Source organism: Orcinus orca, chromosome X, assembly GCF_937001465.1.
Source record: "Orcinus orca chromosome X, mOrcOrc1.1, whole genome shotgun sequence".
Taxonomy (NCBI): Eukaryota; Metazoa; Chordata; class Mammalia; order Artiodactyla; family Delphinidae; genus Orcinus; species Orcinus orca.
The window spans coordinates 97494545-97514360 of NC_064580.1; the positions used below are offsets into that span (position 1 = coordinate 97494545).

Consider the following 19816-nt stretch of genomic DNA (forward strand, 5'->3'; position numbering starts at 1 on the left):
AATAACATACAAGGGAACTCCCATAAGGTTAACAGCTGATTTCTCAGCAGAAACTCTACAAGCCAGAAGGGACTGGCAAGATATACTTGAAATGATGAAAGGGAAGAACCTACAACCAAATTACTCTACCTGGCAAGGATCTCATTCAGATTCGATGGAGAAATCAAAAGTTTTACAGACAAGCCAAAGCTAAGAGAATTCAGCACCACCAAACCAGCTCTACAACAAATGCTAAAGGAACTTCTCCACGTGGGAAACACAAGAGAAGAAAAGGCCCTAGAAAAAGAAACCCAAAACAATTAAGAAAACTGTCATAGGAACATACATATTGATAATTACCCTAAACATGAATGGATTAAAAGCTCCAGCCAAAAGACATAGGCTTGCTGAATGGAAACAAAAACAAGACCCATATATATGCTGTCTACAAGACACCCACTTCAGACCTAGGGACACGTTCAGACTGAAAGTGAGGGGATGAAGAAAGATATTCCATGCAAATGGAAATCAAAAGAAAGCCAGAGTAGCAATACTCATATCAGATAAAATAGACTTTAAAATAAAGAACGTTACAAGAGACAAGGAAGGACACTACATAATGATCAAGGGATCAATCCAAGAAGAAGATATAACAGTTATAAATATATATGCACCCAACACAGGAGCACCTCAACACATAAGGGAACTGCTAACAGCTATAAAAGGAGAAATCGACAGTAACACAGTAATAGTGGGGGACTTTAACACCTCACTTACACCAATGGACAGGTCATCCAAAACGAAAATAAATAAGGAAACGGAAGCTTTAAATGACACAATAGACCAGATAGATTGAATTGATATTTATAGGACATTCCATCCAACAACAGCAGATTACACTTTCTTGTCAAGTGTGCACATAACATTCTCCAGGATAGATCACATCTTGGGTCACAAATCAAGCCTCAGTAAATTTGAGAAAACTGAAATCATATCAAGCACCTTTTCTAACCACAACGTTATGAGATTAGAAATCAATTACAGCAGAAAAAACATAAAAAACACAAACACACAGAGGCTAAATGATACGTTACTAAATAACGCAAGAGATCACTGAAGAAATCAAAGAGGAAATCAAAAAATACCTAGAGACAAATGACAATGAAAACACGATGATCCAAAACCTACAGGATGCAGCAAAAGCAGTTCTAAGAGGGAAGTTTATAGCTATACAAGCCTATGTCAAGGAACAAGAAAAATGTCAAGTAAACAATCTAAACTTACACCTAAAGGAACTAGAGAAAGAACAAATAAAACCCAAAGTTAGCAGAAGGAAAGAAATCATAAAGATCAGAGCAGAAATAAATGAAATAGAAACAAAGAAAACAATAGCACAGATCAATAAAACTAAAAGCTGGTTCTTTGAGAAGATAAACAAAATTGATAAACCATTAGCCAGATTCATCAAGAAAAAGAGGGAGAGGACTCAAATCAATAAAATTAGAAATGAAAAAGGAGAAGTTACAACAGACACCGCAGAAATACAAAGCATCCTAAGAGACTACTACAAGCAATTCTATGCAAATAAAATGGACAACATGGAAGAAATGGACAAATTCTTAGAAAGGTATAACCTTCCAAGACTGAACCAGGAAGAAATAGAAAATATGAACAAACCAATCACAAGTAATGTAATTGAAACTGTGATTAAAAATCTTCCAACAAACAAAAGTCCAGGACCAGATGGCTTCACAGGTGAATTCTATCAAACATTTAGAGAAGAGCTAACACCAGTCCTTCTCAAACTCTTCCAAAATATTGCAGAGGAAGGAACACTCCCAAACGCATTCTATGAGGCCACCATCACCCTGATAACAAAACCAGACAAAGATACTACAAAAAAAGAAAATTACAGACCAATATCACTGATAAATATAGATGCAAAAATCCACAACAAAATACTAGCAAACAGAATCCGACAACACATTAAAAGGATCATACACCATGATCAAGTGGGATTTATCCCAGGGATGCAAGGATTCTTCAATATATGCAAATCAATCAATGTGATACACCATATTAACAAATTGAAGAAGAAAAACCATATGATCATCTCAATAGAAGCAGAAAAAGCTTTTGACAAAATTCAACACGCATTTATGATAAAAACTCTCCAGAAAGTGGGCATAGAGGGAACCTACCTCAACATAATAAAGGCCATATACGACAAACCCACAGCCAACATCATTCTCAATGGTGAAAAACTGAAAGCATTTCCTCTAAGATCAGGAACAAGATAAGGATGTCCACTCTCAACACTATTATTCAACATAGCTTTGGAAATCCTAGCCACAGCAATCAGAGGAGAAAAAGAAATAAAAGGAATACATATTGGAAAAGAAGAAGTCAAACTGTCACTGGTTGCCAGTGACATGATACTATACATAGAGAACCCTAAAGATGCTACCAGAAAACTACCAGAGCTAATCAATGAATTTGGTAAAGTAGCAGGATACAAAATTAATGCACAGAAATTTCTTGCATTCCTACACACTAATGATGAAAAATCTGAAAGAGAAATTAAGAAAACACAATGGAATATTACTCAGCCATAAGAAGAAACGAAATTGAGCTATTTGTAATGAGGTGGATAGACCTAGAGTCTGTCATACAGAGTGAAGTAAGTCAGAAAGAGAAAGACAAATACCGTATGCTAACACATATATATGGAATTTAAGAAAAAAATGCCATGAAGAACCTAGGGGTAAGACAGGAATAAAGCCACAGACCTACTAGTGAACGGACTTGAGGATATGGGGAGGGGGAAGGGTGAGCTGTGACAAAGCGAGAGAGAGGCATGGACATATATACACTACCAAACGTAAGGTAGATAGCTAGTGGGAAGCAGCCGCATAGCACAGGGAGATCAACTCAGTGCTTTGTGACCGCCTGGAGGGGTGAGATAGGGAGGGTGGGAGGGAGGGAGACGCAAGAGGGAAGAGATATGGGAACGTATGTATATGTATAACTGATTCACTTTGTTATAAAGCAGAAACTAACACACCATTGTAAAGCAATTATACTCCAATAAAGATGTTAAAAAAAAGAGAGGAAAAAAAGGAAAACACTCTCATTTACCATTGCAACAAAAAGAATAAAATACCTAGGAATAAACGTACCTAGGGAGACAAAAGACCTGTACGCAGAAAACTGTAAGACCCTGATGAAAGAAATTTAAGATGATACCAACAGATGGAGAGATACACCATGTTCTTGGATTGGAAGAATCAACATTGTGAAAATGACTCTACTACCCAAAGCAATCGACAGATTCAATGCAATCTCTATCAAACTACCAGTGGCATTTTTCATAGAACTAGATCAAAAATTTTCACAATTTGTATGGAAACACAAAAGACTCCGAATAGCCAAAACAATCTCGAGAAAGAAAAATGGAGCTGGCGGAATCAGGCTACAGGAATCAAATCAGGCTACAGGAATCAAAGCTACAGTAATCAAGACAGTATGGTACTGGTACAAAAACAGAAATATAGATCAATGGAACAGGATAGAAAGCCCAGAGATAAACCCACGCACATATGGTCACCTTATTTTTGATAAAGGAGGCCAGAATATACAATGCAGAAAAGACAGCCTCTTCAATAAGTGGTGCTGGGAAAACTGGACAGCTACCCTTAAAAGAATGAAATTAGAACGCTCCTTAACACCATACACAAAAATAAACTCAAAATGGATTAAAGACCTAAATGTAAGGCCAGACACTACAAGACTGTTAGAGGAAAACATAGGCAGAACACTCTATGACATACATCACAGCAATATCCTTTTTATCCCACCTTCTAGAGAAATGGAAATAAAAACAAAAATAAACAAATGGGACCTAATGAAACTTCAAAGCTTTTGCACAACAAAGGAAACCAGAAACAAGATGAAAAGACAACCCTCAGAATGGGAGAATATATTTGCAAATGAAGCAACTGACAGAGGATTAATCTCCAAAATATACAAGCAGCTCATGCAGCTCAGTAGCAAAAAAACAAAAAACTCAATCCAAAACTGGGCAGAAGACCTAAACAGACATTTCTCCAAAGAAGATATACAGATTAACAAGAAACACATGAAAGGATGCTCAACATCACTAATCATTAGAAAAATGCAAATCAAAACTACAGGGAGCTATCACTTCATACCAGTCAGAATGGCCATCAACAAAAAATCTACAAACAATAAATGCTGGAGAGGGTGTGGAGGAGAGGGAACCCTCTTGCACTGTTGGTGGGAATGTAAATTGATACAGCCACTATGGAGAACAGTATGGAGGTTCCTTAAAAAACTAAAAATAGAACTACCATATGACCCAACAATCCCACTACTGGGCATATACCCCGAGAAAACCATAATTCAAAAAGAGTCATGTACCACAGTGTTCATTGCAGCTCTATGTACAATAGCCAGGACATGGAAGCAACCTAAGATCCATCGACTGATGAATGGATAAAGAAGATGTGGCACATATATACAATGGAATATTACTCAACCATAAATAGAAAGGAAATTGAGTTATTTGTAGTGAGGTGGATGGATCTAGAGTCTGTCATACAGAGTAAAGTAAGTCAGAAAGAGAAAAACAAATACTGTATGCTAACACATATATATGGAAACTAAAAAAAAAAAAGGTTCTGAAGAACCTAGGGGCAGGACAGGAATAAAGACGCAGACGTAGAGAATGGACTTGAGGACACGGGGAGGGGGAAGGGTAAGCTGGGACAAAGTGAGAGAGTGGCATGCACATATATACACTACCAAATGTAAAATAGATAGCTAGTGGGAAGCAGCCACATAGCACAGGGAGATCAGTTCGATGCTTTGTGACCACCTAGAGGGTTGGGATAGGGAGGGTGGGAGGGAGATGCAAGAGGAAGGGGATATGAGGATATATGTATATGTATAGCTGATTCACTTTGTTATAAAGCAGAAACTAACACAGCATTGTAAAGCAATTATACTCCAGTAAAGATGTTAAGAAAAATGATAAGCCCTGGAAACTACATAAATAAAAGGGAATCAAAACAAAGAATGCAATGGATCTTTGTAATAGCATTATGGAACAGCAGAAGAGAAAAAAATGTGGCTTATAACATCAAACTAAAAGATTCTCACAAAACAATGCAAAATGAAAAAGAAATAGAAATTTTGATAAAGCAATTATAGATATGGAGATTAGGTCCAGAAGTTCAACATCCATGTAACGGGAATTCCAAAAGACTAGAAAGTATAGAGAAGAGGAAGTTAATAAATCAATAATAGAAGATAATTCCCCCCAAATGATAAAAGGTAGTATTCTTCAGATGGAAAGATAAGTGCTAAGCAAGGTAAACAAAGAAGACATATATAAAATGCATTGTGGTGACATTTTGCCACAATGAATTAAAAAAAGGATTTTAAAAAATCCCAAAAGCTTCCGTAATGAAGAAAAAAGCAACAAAACCAGTAAAGTTAGTAGTTAGGGCTAAATAACTGTAGATACATAAGGTCAAAGTATTTTTTTATAATTACTTAGAATTAAAATCTTGGGAGATATCAACTTGAGATACAAAGGGAAAGAAATTGTAAAGTTGCAAAGGTTATTGTCTAAAACAAGGGAATATATAGATTCTAATGAAATTTATACTTTGATTTATAAAAAAGGATATAAATGTGTATGCTGAGAACTAACCAGATCCATAGAAAGAGCATATTCACCTTTGAAAGTACAAGAAGAAAAATAAAAGAACAAATCAAATCATCAACCCAGCTAAAAGGAAGAAAAGAGAAATGAAAGAAGAAAAATGACAAAAAACATAAAAATGATAGTAGTACTATGGAAAAATGTACCAGTAATTACAATAAATATTAATAGGTTAAATTACTCTATTAGGGGAAGACCCTGTGAATGAAAAACTTTTTTAACTTTAAATTATGAAATAATTTGAATATTACAAAAAGTTCCGTAACTAGTTAAATAATTCTGGTATAGCATTCACCCAGATTCCCCAAATGTTAATGTTTAAACCACTTTTATTTTCTGTCTCTAACTTTTCTCTGAAATGTTTAAGAGTAAGTTGCATACAGTATTTGTTTTTCTCTTTCTGACTTACTTCACTCTGTATGACAGTCTCTAGGTCCATCCACCTCACTACAAATAACTCAGTTTCATTCCTTTTTATTGCTGAGCAATATTCCATTGTATACATGTGCCAGTATATGTGGAACCTAGAAAAAAATGGTCATGAAGAACCTAGGGGCAAGATGGTAATAAAGATGGAGACCTACTAGAGAATGGACTTGAGGATATGGGGAGAGGGAAGGGTAAGCTGGGACAAAGTGAGAGAGTTGCATGGACATATATACACTACCAAACGTAAAATAGATGGCTAGTGGGAAGCAGCCACATAGCACAGGGAGATCAGCTTGTGACCACGTAGAAGGGTGAGATAGGGAGGGTGGGAGGGAGGGAGATGCAAGAGGGAAGAGACATGGGGACACGTTTATGTATAACTGATTCAATTTGTTATAAAGCAGAAACTAACACACCACTGTAAAGCAATTATACTCCAATGGAGATGTTAAGAAAAAAAAGAGTAAGTTGCAGACAGTATGCTCTTACAGTTTTACAGAGTACCATCTTATTGGGACAAATAGTGAAATTTAAATAAGGCCTGCAGGGGCTTCCCTGGTGGCGCAGTGTTTGGGAGTCTGCCTGCCAATGCAGGGGACACGGGTTTGGGAAGATCCCACGTGCTGGTCTGGGAAGATCCCACATGCCGCAGAGCAACTGAGCCCATGCACCACAACTGTTGAGCCTGCGCTCTAGAGCCTGCGAGCCACAACTACTGAGCCTGCATGCTGCAACTACTGAGCCCACGTGCCTAGAGCCTGTGCTCCACAACAAGATGGGCCACCACAGTGAGAGGCCTGTGCACATCAACAAAGTGTGGCCACTGCTCGCCGCAACTAGAGGAAGCCTGCATGTGGCAATGAAGACCCAACGCAGCCAAATATAAATAAATAAAATAAATAAAATTTTAAAATAAATAAATAAGGTCTGCATTGAGATAATAATATATCACTGATTATGGAATATTACTCAGCCATAAAAAGGAACGAAATTGGGTCATTTGTAGAGACGTGGATGGACCTAGAGACTGTCATACAGGGTGAAGTAAGTCAGAAAGAGAAAAACAAATATTGTATATTAACGCATACTTATGGAATCTAGAAAAATGGTACAGATGAACCGGTTTGCAAGGCAGAAATAGAGACACAGATGTAGAGAACAAACATATGGACACAAAGCGGGGAAAGTCAGGGGTTGTGGTGAGATGAATTGGGAGATTGGGATTGACGTATATACACTAATATGTATAAAATAGATAACTAATAAGAACCTGCTGTATAAAAAAATAAATAAAATTCAAAAAAATATATACCATTGACTGATAATTTTAATGTGGTTATGTAAAAGCATCCTGTCTGTAACTTATTGATATCTTCCCTGTGATTTCTTTGAGAACTTCTTTACTTTCAAATACCACAAGATGTTACAGAATCATCTTATATTTTACCTTCCCTAGAACTGGAATCAGTAATTTCTTTAAGCAAGCCTTATTCCTTTGCTGTAGAATCATATTTAGAAATCAAGATCTGGGCACTGGGTGTGCTCATTGGTACTAGAATATCGTTTGCTTCTATTACCTCTCAGTGGACAAAACTAGGATATACATGCATGTATACATACACACATACACACATCCATATTTCTGTATCTATCAATCTATCTTTCAAAAACCATGAATTAACACTGATAACTCTAATTCAAATCTAACTCCATGAGGTTTGTCCTAGGCTTCCCTCTTGTTCCCTTCTCCAACATTATGGATGGTATATTAACTTATTTACTCAATCTCAGAATACATATATTAGCTGCAGAATTGCTAACCCATACAACTATGAAAATCAAACCTATCAACAAAAATACAATATTGGTTTCCAATTCCATCTTTATTCTTAATTTATGTTATAGCAACTTCAGTGTGTCATGGGGGAGCTCAGATGTTGGTTCAAATGTTGAAACTCGTAACAGTCATCTTTTTCTATGAAAAAAACACAACTGCATTATTCAAACAGGTGAGGAAATCTCAAGGCAAGGGGCAGGGTGCATGGCTCTCTGGGAGAAAGTCCAGAACTGAGAGAGAATGAATAGCAGTGTGCAGGCTTTTTATAAGGAGAAAAGTCCCACTGGCACAGGAGTTAAAAGAGGCTCTTGTCCAATGCAAGATTTTAAAGAGGCAGCAAGAGGTTGCATGATCTTGTGAAATGGCGGGGGTGGGGTTGGGGGTAAGCTTTACCAGAAGGCTGCAGGAGGTTACAAAGGCAGGAAATAAAGCTCAGAAGTTGCTGGCTCTAAATCATACATCATCAGGAGTCCAAGTTTCTTTCCTGGGGTTTTCATAAGGTATATAGTCAAAATACTGTATTTCAGTTACTTAAGTCTTGGACTTCCTCTCTACATACACACACACACTTTGTTATTCACTATGTTATGTTATTCATTTGAAATAAAATTAGGTTCATTTGTTTCTGTTTGTATTACATTTTTCTTGCCATGCCCCATCTTTGTTGATTTTATTTATTTTTCAGCATGTGAATATTAACATGGTTATAAAAGTCAGAACTATGTAAAAATGTATATTTAGAAAAGTATGATCACTCTTCCATATTTCTTCTACTCTTTTCCCATATCCCCTCCTTTCCACTTTGTTCCCAGCTACTCTTGTACGTAACCAATCTCATTAGTTTCTAGCATATCTTTTCATGTTTCTTTTTTCATATATATGCATGTATATCCATATATGTGTAATGAGCACATACACACACCTATGTATATGTATACATGTCCATATACATACACAGTTGTTACATACTGATGATTTTAGTTTCAGGACTGACCTAGACCACAAACAAACAAAAAATATGGTGTCAGTCTAGGAACTTGGCCAAAAAGCCTTTTCCCTCAACATAAGTTTTATCATCAAAACAACTTCTCCACGGAGATATGTATCCCAAAATGAAATGAAATATCCAAACTTTTAAAACTCATTTATAATCAAGTCCAGTGACATTACCATAGCTCTAGGTGCAAGCAAGTTTGTGTATGAAATCAACATCATTCACAAAAACAAATTCATCAGAAATAAAGAAGGTCCACAGGACTCAGGATCCAAGTTTCTTAAGACCCCTGATTCATAGATAAAAATTCTTTGCAAATGGATTAAGAGAATCTGGAGAATCTAATATTTTTTGAGAGGTTGTGCAAAACTATTGTATTTACAAAAATGGCACAAAAGTGAATTCAACAGTCAATGCACATGCACACTTCATTCACATATTCAACAACAAAAGGTATTCTAACACTATAGACCTGAATAAGAATACTAGCTTCAACAGTGGCTGTTATGCACTAGAGTCACATAAGTTGTACCAGAATGGGCAAATATTGCCCAAGCAAAATTCTATTGTTAAAGCTGAAACATATTTAAGGCCAATCAAGTTCAAGCACAGGATGCAAATCTTTTGGAGCCCCATCTCTTTGTGTTTGAAATATGTCACCTTTCTTCTAACTTGTGGTCTTAAACTTCTGCTTCACAAAATCCAAAAGGAAAATACAGAAGAACTCAATACAATAGAGTTTATTTTAGATAAGAGTAACATACAAAGCTATAATTAAGATTAGTTAAAGAAAGCCAAAATATTAAAATTGTAAAACTTGCTTATTACTTGTTGGAACCAGCCCTACACTAGGAGTTGGGTAATACATACAATTCTTTTCAAGTAGATTACTTTACATTGCTCCAACATGTTCTTTTCATTAGTGCACTGCTAAGCTAATCAAAAACTCTACACATGTATATTACCTTACAATAGCAGCACACACTACAGCTACCTGCAAAGCCATCACTCTCAAATGACTGAGTGAAAGGAAACAAAAAGTGGAGAAGTAACATATTAAGAGGAAATAATGGGAATTAGAAGATTCATGCATTTCAGCTCTTTAAACCAGTCAGCCGGCTTGCTAGCAACAAGAGATGGTTTCCGCTGAGGAAGGTCCTGTGGAGTGGGAATGTGGTCACCAGTGACCTCTGTCTTATCTGGGGCTGTAGTAGGAAGTTGCTTGTTCTTCATTTTTGCTTTAGCCATGCTGTAATCCCCAGAATCAAAATCTTTTTGCCCTTTCTGCAATCATTTCCTTAAAAAATCTGAACCTCTGGGCTTTTGTCCCAGATGAGGATACCTTGTTTTTAATCTTGCTTCTTCAGCTTTCTCTGGACTAGTTACTTTATCTTCCATTTCCTTCTGCTTCTCTGTGGAGGTTGCCTCGGGGACTTCTGGGGACATACTTCTTGCTCCCTCTTACTCTGCTTCTCCAGCTCTGCGACATCCTGAGAATCTAATATTTTAGACCCAAATACCTTCCTTTGCTTGAACGCATCAAAAAATGATAGTCATTTTTTAATTGAAGTATAGTTGATTTACAGTGTTGTGTTAATTACTGCTGTACAGCAAAGTGATTCAGTTATATGTATATATACATTGTTTTTAAAGAATATTAAAAAAAAGAATGTATACATCTTTTCATGTTTCTTTACACATGAAAGGTAGCATATTATTTTGCACTTTGCTTTCTTCACTTAACAATATATCTTGGAAATCACCCCATGTCAGTTCATAAAGTTCTTTCTCATTCTTTTTTTTTTTTTTTTTTTTTTTTTTGCGGTATGCGGGCCTCTCACTGTTGTGGCCTCTCCCGTTGCGGAGCACAGGCTCCGGACGTGCAGGCTCAGAGGCCATAGCTCACGGGCCCAGCCGCTCCGTGGCATGTGGGATCCTCCTGGACCGGGGCACGAACCCATGTCCCCTGCATTGGCAGGCGGACTCTCAACCAGTGTGCCACCAGGGAAGCCCTCTCATTCTTTTTTGCATCTGCATAGTATTCCACTGTGTGATGTACCATATTTTATTCAAGCAGTCTCCTGCATGAGCATTTAGTTTGTTTCCAGTATTCTGAAATTAAAATGTTGTAATGAATAACCTTGTGCATATATATTTTTATCTTATTGTAGGTCTATTTTCAGGGTATATTCCTAGGGATAGGATTACTTTACTAAAAGACAAATGCATATGTCTTAATTTTGTTAGACAGTTACAAATCTCCCTCCAAAAGGATTGTACTACTTTGCATTCCCACCAGTAATATATGAGAGTGACTTTCTCTGCAGCCTTGCTAATAGAATGTGTTGGCATATTTTTCATTTTTACCATCAGATTGGAAAATTTAATTCATCTATACACTTATGTTTTGTTTATAAGAGACCTGCTGAAATAAAAATTGAAAATAGAAGAAGATATGCTAGGCAAATGCTAAGAAAATAAAGCAAATGTATCAATATTAATATCATATAAAAGAGAATTCAAGGTGAATAAATTAATGGGACAAAGAGAGATACATTATGGTGGTTTTATCCCCAACAAGATGAAATAGTCATGAACCTTTAGGCATCTAACAAGAGAGCTTTGAAATATATAAGCAAAATGTAATAGAAATAAAAGGAGAAAGTTACAAAATCACTATCATGTTAGAAGACTTTAGCATACTTTTCCCCGTAGCGGAGCACAGGCTCCGGACACGCAGGCTCAGAGGTCACGGCTCACGGGCCTAGCCGCTCCGCAGCATGTGGGATCTTCCCGGAGCGGGGCACGACCCCGTGTCCCCTGCATCGGCAGGCGGACTCTCAACCACTATGCCACCAGGGAAGCCCTAGCATAGTTCTTAATGGTCAAAAGATCACGTAGGCAAAAACAAGGAGGTATCTTAACTGGGGTTACCCAGAAGGCAGATTTTGAAACAAGGATTGGGTATGGGTGGTGTATCTGGGAAGTGACCCCAAGAATCACCTCCCAAAGAAATAGGGTGCAACTGTTGTGGGTAACTGGAGTTCAATCCTTCTAGGAACTCTCTAACTGTATAGAACAGACCTCAGAATTGTTCCACCACAAAACAGGGAAGATGGGGCATTTATCTATTGACTTTTGTCCTCCTTCAGTTGAGAAGTGTCCTTCATCCTTGGGACATTAAACTTCCCATACTTTTAAGTTGCATCTGTACAGTTGAGAAGCCTTCTGTGGCTTCCAAGAAAGCAAGAGCAGAGAAATGCTGTGATTTGTTCTTGGTTCAGGACATTGGCAATCATACATTGAACTTCCACCATGCTGAGCTGAAGTCAGGTAGATCCAGGGATTTGGCATGGTGCATCTTAAACATTTGCTATGGTAGAATTACTGAAGATTTGAATGATACAAGTAATCTCCTATGGTGTGTTATGGGTTCACTGTTGGTAAGGTAGAATGAAGCTGTATCTGATGAACCTTATATACCATACTTAAAAAGTAAACATTATCACTTTACAATGGGAAGCCATTTCATGTTTTAAGCCAGGGAATGGCACAGATTGTGTTTTCAGTATACAACTCTTGTAGAGGATGGTTTGTAGGGGGGCAAGAATGAGGGCAGGCTGACCAGTCTATTGCAATGTCCAGAAGACTGAGATGAATAGGATTTGACCTAGGACAATGAGAATGGAATAAAGAAGAACGATTTGTGAGACAATTAGGAGCATAAAAGACAAGATTTGGGAAGAAGAGTTGGGAGAAGAGGTGGTGAAGGTAATCAGTTAAACTTGGAAAATATTGGGTTTGTCTTTGCAGCATCTTAATGAGGTACACAGAAGAAACATAATGATGTGACACATTAGAAAACTGTGGTCTCTGTATGAAGTTGTGACATGCCCCAAATTACATAGCTATTTAGTTGCAGGCTGAGGACTAGAACCCGGGTTTCCTGACAGACTTCTAGCCTTGTGTTCTCTACTTCTAGCACTATGCCAAAACAAGCAATTGACACATTATGAAGAGTACTAACTGCTCTTCTCACTATCTATCTGTAAAGAATATTTTACCCATTGCAACACATGACTGTATCATTAAAAACTGTTTTTTTTAAAAAAAAAAGCTGAATGTAAAAAAGCTTACATAATTATACTCTAGAAATTTAAAAAGGTGCTGAAATTTCTCATAGAGAATGAGGATTCTAACAGCAATGTTGAAATGGAGAATATTAACTGTGACTGTAATATAACAAGACCATTTTAACAAATCAGAATGTATATACATCTGGGTATTTTCCTAAGAGAAAAACAACATTTATTCCATGGATACCACTGTCACTTGCAAACCTTTTACTCCTTTTTGAAATTGCTCCTAAGCCAGTTTATGAGTCATAGAAGGAAAATTAAAAAGAAAATTTATAGTCATATCTCATATACAGCTGATGGGAAATTTTTAATCAGTATGCAGCTAGTACTTGTGGTTATAAAAGCTACAGATATGGGAACCGATTCAATGAAAATTATTAAAGTGCACAATTAATTCTGAGCGAATTAGCAAATACCTAGTCTGGGTCAATGATAAACTGTTTTACAAGAAGTTGGCATAGAACCTAGCTGAGAAAAGTGCTTAAATGAAACTTCATCGTATGATGGTGGATGGAAAGGGCAACTGAGTTATACAAAAACCCTGCAGGCTGACTTTGTGAGATGAAAAATCCTGAAAGTGACCCTTGAAGCAAGTAGGCTAGGAATTATACCTGTATTTTGCTGAACTTTTACAGATAGCATCACACCAGAGATCAGAGAACAGTGAATGGAGTGTTGTACTTAATCAGCCTTAGATTGTGAACTTAATGTCTTCACTGTGATGCCCCCACAGGGTGCAAAGCAGTTTTTGAGCTATAAAGGAACTACCACTCTGGGTCTCCTTTGGCCATGAGGAAAATGTTTTGGAACTAGATAGAGGTGATGTCTGTATGACACTGTGGATGTACTAAATATCATTGAATTGTACACTTTAAAGTGGTTAACCTTATGTGAATTTTGCCTGAATTTCAAAAAATGAGCTACCACTTTGTGAACAATTTGCTTCAGGCACTTTCCTTGGCCTTAATATCCAGCATCTCACCCTCCCAGCAACTTCTGAGATATATATTATTATCTCCATTTTGGGGATGAGGATCTGAGGTTCAGTGAGGTTAAGTGTTTTGGCCAAGGTAGTTTAACAGAAGAGTTGGGGTTCAAACTAAGTCTATCTGATTCCAAGATTTGAATTCCCAGGTTTGAACATTTATAGAACTCCATAAAGGGGGTGGTCAGTCACGTAGATATAATAAATCCTTGAAGCAATGTAACTAAATGTGAAAAGAGGAGTATGCCTGTTGAAATTTTCTTTCTTCATCTCCAAAAGTAGTACAATCCTTTTGGAGAGAGATTTGGAAATAGCAAACAAAATAAATACATATGTATTTGTCTTTTAACAAGAAACCCTCTTGACTGAGAGAAAAATGTACACTCTAAAAGTAGAGAATTATGTTTCATTTGGTGGACTTACTGAGGACTTAAGCCTGGGGTAAGCCTCTGAGGGACTGTTCCAAAGAGGTAAGGGAGGAGCCAGGAAATATAGGAGTTTTTGCTAAACAAACAAACATGTAGTTTGAACGTTAAAAGATTACTGCTAATCACAAAAATAGACATCTCAAATTAATAATTTTAGTGTCTTTCTGTGTACGGGAAGATGCAAGAGTCTGGGCTCATTGAATTTATTCCTTTGATATGCACTTTCACTATCTAGGGCCAGTATCCTGTTTTTCTCCATCCTGAATTCCCCTCAGGTGCACTGGTTGGGGGCTGCAGTGGCTGATGGTTTTATGGCTGCAACATCCTTGGTTTACTGAAACGTTAGGAGACATTCTTTGTCCACAACCCAGTGTCATGGAAAACAGAACTAACGTGAGGACTTCTCATGAGGAGGATTTGGTTCCTGGAACTGGATTATAAAGTAGAAACTTATCTACGTAAGAGCTCATTATTTAGACTAGAATATTAGGTCAGAAAGGGACTGGTAGGAAGGCTGACTTTCGCTGAGTGACTGAGCTGCGAGTCCAGCGTTCTTTGTATTTCCCCCTGCCTGATAGTCAGACGGCTCCTAGAGATGAGCAAGTCTGAGCCTGCATGTCTTCGCCAAGTGGCAGAAGCTGTAGGAACTAAAATGGAACTGATCCTTATACCTAGAAGCTCACATCCAGGAAACACTTTCTCTAAATGGCCAGTTCCTAAATTCCTTCTAGGGCAGAGAATCCACAAGGCGGCCCCCCAATACTTTAGTTCTTTGCTGTTCTGTTTCCTCTGGGTATTTACAGTGTCTGGTGGAACAGGACTATAATATCATGTGCTTCCTATATAGGTTCTGCCATCTGACATATATAATCTAACCTAAAAATAGTCAATAAAACTGTGAATTCAAGGAATTGTTACTTCTCCAAGTTTCAATTCTGAATATAATATTTTCTTAAATAAATAGTACAGACATAAAGAATAGTCTGTATTCCTAAATCTCCTGCAAGACGACATGGTAGAGCAGAAAGTACATTAGGCTTTGGAGACAGATCTGGATTCAAAATCAGCCTCTATTTACCAGCTGTGTGTGACTTTGAACAAGTTATGTATTCTCTCTGAGCCCGTTTCTTCCTCTGTAAAATGTAGATGCTATTTGCCTCAGGGTTATTTATTATTTTAAAATGATATTATGGGGACTTCCCTGGTGGTTCAGTGGTTAAGAATCCACCTGCCAATGCAGGGGACACGGGTTCAATCCCTGCTCCGGGAAGACCCCACATGCCGTGGAGCAACTAAGCCCATGCACCACAACTACTGAGCTTGTGCTCTAGAGCCCACGAGCCACAACTACTGAAGCCCACATGCCTAGAGCCTGTACTCTGCAACAAGAGAAGCCACTGAAATGAGAAGTCCCCGCCCTGCAACGAAGAGTAGGCCCCGCTCACCGCAACTAGAGGAAGCCCACACACAGCAACAAAGACCCAACACAGCCAAAAATAAATTAATTAAAAATAAATAAATAAATGATAGTATGTATCACTATATACACAACAATGCCTAAGATACGTACTCAATAAATGATAGTTTCTCTTCCCTTCCCTCTTATAATAGTAATCTTAGAAAATGTCTGATTTTACAGTAAGAACTCAATAAGGAAACAGAGGAAATGTGGTAGGAGTAGATAATATTTCTGAGAAAGAGAAAAACAGGCTGTGACATCCAGGAGCTGCCCCGGCATTCACAACTAGATCTTGGTATTCTCTTCTTAAACATAAACACTCTTACAGATCATGAACACCAAATAAGGCCACTCTGTGAATACAATATGTCAACACCAAAAAAAGAAAAAGACCACTATGTAATCATGTTTGAACACACACAAAATGTAAATGTGGTTTGAGCCACAAAAACGACTAACTATTCCCCTATTCTAGCTAATATTGGTGACTGCTGCTTCTGTACGTACCATTGAGAGCTTGACCCTCATGCTAGTCTTCCCTTCTTCTAGGTAAGATTTACTGAGATATCCAATCATGACGTTACCTCTGCTTCCTGACAGCATCTATATCCAGAGAAAAGACCTCTTCCTTGAATCCTTCCCCAAATCCCCTAACATGAACCCAAATCCTATATACTAAGTCCTTTCTAAACTCTTATGGTAGGGTGGCCCATGGAGCCCCATGACATGCATTCTCTCTCCCTGCAACGAGCAAGAAAACCAATTACAAGTGTGTTCCCAGTGGCCTTTGGCTGGAGGGCATTGACATAACTGATTATGCAGTATCAACTCCAGGGTCTGAATAAATCAAAAACACCTCCATCCTGGTCTTTCAGTATAAGTTCCTTTTCCCTTTTCTCTCAGCACATACTTTTAAAAATTACTTATTGCATTTAATCTAAATATTATTAAGATATATCAGGTTATTTAATTTGTACAGAAGACCCTCAAAAGCTTCCTTAAGCTCTGCTGTAGCTTCCTGTTTCTTTGCTTACATAACAGATTGATGTCTGGGTTAGTGATTAAGAAGGAGGGCAGAAGATGGCAGTGTGGAAAAAGACAAGGAGTTAGCATCTCCCCACAACTAGGGTGCCTGCTGCCACTGGTGTGGGACCCTAATGCCCAAGGAGATGGGAGGAACCCCCAAGTGAACTGGATCTTGGTTCACGAGCCAGGGGTTGGGCCATAGTTCCTATGGTGGGAGCTCTGAGTCCGAACCACTAGACTAACAGAGAACCTCAGACCCCAAGGATCATTCATTGGAGTGAGGTCTCACGGAGGTCCCCATCTCAGCACCCAGAACCAGCTCTATCAAACAAACTCCAGCCTACAAACTCCAGTGCTGGAAGCTTCAGGCCAAACAACCAGTAAGACAGGAACACAATCCCACTCACATAAAACACAAAAAAATGAGACAGCAAAAATATATGTCACAGATGAAGGAGCAAGGTAAAAACCTACAAGACCAAATAAATGAAGAGGAAATAGGCAATGTACCTGAAAAAGAATTCAGAGTAATGATAGTAAAGATGATCCAGAATCTCGGAAATAGAATGGAGACATAGATTGAGAAAATACAAGAAGTGTTTTAACAAAGATCTAGAAGAACTAAAGAACAAACAAACAGAGATGAACAACACAATAACTGAAATGAAAAATACACTAGAAGGAATCAATAACAGAATGACTGAAGCAAAAAAATGAATAAGTGAGCTGGAAGACAAAATGGTGGAAATAACTGCTGAGGAGCAGAGTAAAGAAAAAAGAATGAAAAGAATTGAAAATGATCTCAGAGACCTCTGGGACAACACTAAACGCACCAACATTTGAATTATAGGGGCCCCAGAAGAAGAAGAGAAAAAGAAAGGGTCTGAGAAAATATTTGAAGAGATTATAGTGGAAAACTTCCCTAACATAGGAAAGGAAATAGTCACCCAAGTCCAGGAAGCGCAGAGTCCCATACAGGATAAACCCTAGGAGAAACACACCAAGACACATATTAATCAAATGAACAAAAATTAAATTCAAAGAAAAAATATTAAAAGCAGCAAGGGAAAAACAAAAAATAACATACAAAGGAATCCCCATAATGTTATCAGCTGATCTTTCAGCAGAAACTCTGCAGGCCAGAAGGGAGTGGCAGGATATACTTAAAGTGATGAAAGAGAAAAACCTACAACCAAGATTACTCTACACAGAAAGGATCTCATTCAGATTCAGTGGAGAAATCAAAAGCTTTTCAGACAAGCAAAAGCTAAGAGAATTCAGCACCACCAAACCAGCTTTACAACAAATACTGTAGGCGGGAAGCTTCTCTAGGCGGGAAACACAAGAGAAGAAAAAGACCCACAAAAACAAACCCCAAACAATTAAGAAAATGGTAATAGGAACATACATATTGATAACAACCTTGAATGTAAATGGATTAAATGCCCCAACCAAAAGACAAAGACTGGCTGAATGGATATAAAAATAAGACCCATATATATGCTGTCTACAAGAGACCCACTTCAGACCTGGGGACACATACAGACTGAAAGTGAAGGGATAGAAAAAGATATTCCATGCAAATGGAAATCAAGAGAGCTGGAATAGCAATGCTCGTATCCGATAAAATAGACTTTAAAATAAAGACTGTTACAAGAGACAAGGAGGGCCACTACATAATGATCAAAGGATCAATCCAAGAAGAAGATATAACAATTATAAATGTTTATGCATCCAACATAGGGGCACCTCAATACATAAGGCAAATGCTAACAACCATGAAAGGAGAAATTGACAGTAACACAATAATAGTAGGGAACTTTTAACACCCCACTTACACCAATGGACAGACCATCCAAACAGAAAATAAATGAGGCAACACAAGTTTTAAATGACACAATAGACCAGATAGATTTAATTGAGATTTATAAAACATCCCACCCAAAAGTGGCAGAATACACTATCTTCTCAAGTGCACACAGAACATTCTTCAGGATAGATCACATCTTGGGTCACAAATCAAGCCTCGGAAAATTGAAATCATATCAAGCATCTTTTCTGACCACAATGATATGAGATTGGAAATCAATTACAGGAAAAAAAACTGTAAAAAACACAAATACATGGAGGCTAAACCGTGTGCTACTAAATAACCAAGAGATCACTGAAGAAATCAAAGAAGAAATAAAAAAATACATAGAAACAAATGACAACAAAAACACAACGACCCAAAACCTATGGGATGCAGCAAAAGCAGTTCTAAGAGGGAAGTTTATAACAATTCAATCTCACCTCAAGAAACAAGAAAAATCTCAAACAATCTAACCCTACACTTAAAACAATTAGAGCAAGAACAAAGAAAACCCAAAGTCAGTAGAAGGAAAGAAATCAAAAAGATCAGAGCAGAAATAAATGAAATAGAAATGAAGAAAACAATAGCAAAGATCAATAAAACTAAAAACTGGTTCTTTGAGAAGATAAACAAAATTGACAAACCCTTAACCAGACTCATCAAGAAAAAAAGGGAAAGAATGCAAATCAATAGAATTAGAAATGAAAAAGGAGAAGTCACAACTGACACTGCAGAAATACAGAGGATTATAAGAGACTACTGCAAACAACTGTATGCCAATAAAATGGACAACCACAAAGAAATGGACAAATTCTTGGAAAGGTACAATTTTCCAAGACTGAACCAGGAAGAATTAGAAAATATAAACAGACCTATCACAAGTAATGAAATTGAAACCGTAATAAAAAATCTTCCAACAAACAAAAGTCCAGGACCAGA

At 37.5% G+C, this 19816-nt stretch overlaps 1 protein-coding gene and 1 pseudogene across 2 annotated transcripts in view; both read right to left on the bottom strand.

Annotated features, from left to right (window-relative positions):
• The window catches only part of DCX (doublecortin), a 338315-nt gene that overhangs the window by 271054 nt on the left and 47445 nt on the right, over positions 1 to 19816 (bottom strand). The gene's annotated exons all lie outside the window — the stretch shown is intronic.
• LOC125962897 (cAMP-regulated phosphoprotein 19-like) lies at positions 7113 to 18269 on the bottom strand (annotated as a pseudogene).